This window comes from Hipposideros armiger, unplaced genomic scaffold (genome assembly GCF_001890085.2).
Source record: "Hipposideros armiger isolate ML-2016 unplaced genomic scaffold, ASM189008v1 scaffold_547, whole genome shotgun sequence".
Taxonomy (NCBI): Eukaryota; Metazoa; Chordata; class Mammalia; order Chiroptera; family Hipposideridae; genus Hipposideros; species Hipposideros armiger.
Window position 1 is genome coordinate 823,911 of NW_017731897.1, and position 3,848 is coordinate 827,758.

The 3,848-nt window shown below is 48.1% G+C and overlaps 1 pseudogene; it reads right to left on the reverse strand.

The window, feature by feature from the left end:
* Positions 1 to 1,359: 1,359 nt before the first annotated feature.
* On the reverse strand, positions 1,360 to 2,381 carry LOC109396822 (E3 ubiquitin-protein ligase CHFR pseudogene; annotated as a pseudogene).
* Positions 2,382 to 3,848: the final 1,467 nt, after the last annotated feature.

The following is a 3,848-nucleotide window of genomic DNA, read 5'->3' on the forward strand; positions in this document are numbered from 1 at the left end:
TAGATACCTAGAATTGGAATTAATGTATCATATGATAACAGTATATTTAACCATTTGTGTAACTGCCGAATTGTATTCTACAATAGCTGCACCATTTTGCATTCCCATTGGTGTTGTATAAGGGTTTCAATTTCTCCATCCTTGTCAACATTCGTTATTATCTGACTTTTTTTATTTTAGCCATCGTAATGGGTATGACATGGTATCCCATTGTGGTCTTGAACTGAGATTTTTTTTTTCAGAAGAGAGAAACAGACACAGTGTGTGTTTTATGTGCAGGAAGGAGACCTTATTCCCCAGACAGGGCTTCTCAGAGTTTGTATCAAGAGCAAGTCAACAGTTGAAAATCATATTTCTGAGAAGAAGCAAAAAAGTTAAAATTTGCAAACAAACATAATAGGTGATTTTAACAAAAAATGATTTTTGTTTTCTTTTACTAAGAACACAATTTCAATTCTTATTCCAAATGACGTGGCAAACCCAGTGCAGGAAGAAAGGGCAAGGATTAGCAGAAGCAAAGGCCCCTCATGCTTTCGGAGGGAAGGGGCTGCTCCTGCAGGATCGGTTGTTTCCAGGGCTGACCTTCACCTGGCACCTTGACCACCTATGGCCAGGGCCCCACTGGTGAGGAGTAAAAGAAACAGCTGGGTGGGGCCTAAAGCTATGCTGATGGAGGGGCAGCAGGGACCAGCGGTTTGCTTGGGTGGTAGTGACACAACTTACACTCACCTGGGAGGTGGTGGCGCAGTCAATGTCAGGCACCTAGGGTTAGCAGCTCTGGAAATCTCATGATTTTTTTTTTTTAATAAACAGAAACATATGTTTATTCTTTCAAATGCCATACTATCCCCAATTTTTTTCAACTTGTAAATTATGAATTATATTATTTGTGCTACAGTTTGTAATGTTTAAATCTTAGGAGGTAAGTACTAAACCTATTAAAATAAAAATATATGATAGAAGGTGCCATGGCTTCTGGAAGCAGGGCACTTTGTAGGCTGTAAGTGCTTGCTGCTTTTCCTTAAATAACATGTTTCTGACAAACTTCTCTTGAAAAGAGACGTCCGCTTTAACCACAGTGCTGAGAAAGGTACAGACAGCAAACCTGCTGTCATCACCTCAGTGGGAGGGGACGCCTGATGGCTCTTCTGGCTGAAGGACTCAGCCGGCTCCATGCTCAGAGGATGGTTGTGTGCACTCCACAACAGAAAAAGTCATACCAGAGTGCCTGATGTAGACACTGCCAGCATCCCAAAGGGTGCTGTAAAATGCCCTTAAAATGTTAGTATTCAGCATTTCCTGAAACATGCTGTCACTGACTCCTGTACTCCCAAGGCGTCTTGGTGCCTCCCCAGATGCTTAGTGCTTGAACCTGGTCTGTTCTCAGACGTGATTGAATTTCATTTCCTGATGGGCCTTCACCTGGGTGCAGCAGTTGCGGCCCCAATAGCAGTCAGGACAGGATGGCACAGCCACCAGCATATTGGAGGCAGGAATGTTCTGCTGCTGATAGGTCAGCTCTGCTCTCAGAAGCTTTGCAGGTGACAGCAGTAATAGCACTGTGTTCCATAATCCTGTAATCAGAGAGCATGAGAACGCCCCTCTGCAGAGTGATGACGCTGTCGGTCAGCACGTTCTTCCACATCAAACATGTGGCTGCCAGGTAATTCTTGATGATGTCAGACTCATAGTTGTTGCTGAGCTTGCCTCCAGGCACCTGTCACCCAGGTTGAGCTCACAGAAGGGGGCCAGACAGATGGGGCAGCCAGTCCAGATGCAACCCCAATACAGGTGGCAGAAGGGCTGCAGGCAAATGGCACACTGGGGACGATGTGGGGTCCTGCTCGCACTCCACCCTCCAGTGGGGCATGGACTGGAAGCTGCAGGGTGCATGTGGCATGGCTTCCTTGCAGGGCACACATGCAATCCTGGGCTGTCATGACACTGGTGGGTCCTGACGGTGTGTTCCTGGAAGCCTGAGGTGCCCTCTTCTTGCTGCCAAACCCTAAGCAGTGAAGGGGCTGCCCCTCCTGTCTTCAGTACTTGGGCACTGCCTGCACATGATGTATCACTGGCTGACATCTGAGGACTCACTGTCCAAATTTAAAAGTTCCAGCTGGTCCACGTAACTGCCCTCCTCTTTGGAGGAAGACCGCCTAACCCATGGCTGCAGTATATCCTAAGTGATGCTGTTTCTGGTGGCCAAGCCCTACACATCTTCCTTGCTGCCACTCTTGTGTGGATGTTGGAGCAAGGTACACCTCCACCAGGTTGCTGAGGATGTGATTCCAACAGGTGTGCTCCACTGGGCTGCGTAGGTGTGCATGCAGGCCTGCAGGCTCACACAATGATGCAAGCGTCTGGAAGGGCAGTTGCCACATTTCAGTCTCTTCCTGAAAGTCAACAGGACATTAACCCCTCGGCAGGGCCCTACATCCCTGTGTGGTACTCGTGCCACAAGTAGGGAACAAAGTCCCAATGCACAGGTTCAGATAGAGTGAGTAACACAGCTTCATTTGGGAACCAACACCCTTCCAGAGGCCAATGCTCTGGTAAGCCCAGTAGGTAACACAAAATAGAATTTAATAACGAACCAAATCCCAGAGTCAATTAAGATGGAGAAGGTCCCTGGTCTGGGAGAGATGTCTGTGCTCACCATGGGTTTGAAACAAGCTGGTCTTGCAAGGAAGACCTTCAGAGAGTCCCGGAGTACCATAGCTTGCACCTTGCAGTGGGTCTTAGCCAGAGCGCCCAGTCAGACTGCCACGGCATTGCTCTTGAGCTCTACTTTTATCCTGTTTTCCTTGGACTTGTTCATTTCTTAGGTCATAACTGGAAGTTGTTTTGGTGAGTGTGTTTACCACTCAATTTTGTTATGCTCAGTTTCACACATAAACATGTTTACTTTCATGTATATGCTCTACACATAAATATGTTTACTTTCACTTCACTCTTATCAGTCTCACACCTACTAGTAAACAACTTGTTTTGCAAGCCTCAATCCAACAACAACCTTGTTTATAGTATATTTTATATGCTCTATACATACAATTGCACTGCAGGTCCTGGAAGATGATGGCCGTGAGCATCTCCTCCATTGTGCCTGGCTTCATTGCCACATCCTCGAGGGCAGGGTGGGTGTCACACTGGTCTGTGACCAACAAATGCAGGTTCAGGTTGGGCTCCCAGGCTTCTCTCATTCTCTTCTGAACTGGCTGAGTTCTCCAGGTCCTGCTGTTCCGACAGAGGAGAGGGTGCCCCTGTGTGTCTGGGAGAGCTGAAGGGACACTGAAGATTTCATGCCATGCCATGACAGACCACACCCTTTTGGGGAGATGCGGCACCTCTGGAGGGGGATCTGGGGAAGATATTCACCCTGCGGTGGGCTCCGTGGAAGGGACAGAGGTCCAGAGGAAGAGGTCCCACATCAATGGGATGGCTGTGGCTCCTCAAAGCATGCCTGAGTGGTGGGCGATGATGACAGGGCCTGGGATCGTCACCTCGCCCTGCACCTGAGGTATCTTCGGTCACGTGGAACATGTTTTCTTTATTAGCTTCAGAGAAGTCTTATGTCGTTTCGCTTCTCACTTACTGAAGACTCGTAAGGTACGTGGCATCGTGTTCTGGCTCGCTCTTCCTGTACAGCAAACAGGTAACATCCCAGGTCTGTAAAGGGCAGGTCTGCTTCTTAACAACCCTCAGCTAAATTACTGCTCCATTGCTGCTGACATCTCCCAGCAATACCTGGCCAGAGTTTTCATCCACTGTAACTGTCAGTTGTCTCCAGAGACCAGTTTAATGCTGGGGAACGAAAGGTCACAACTTCCCCTCCGCACGATGGTCCACTC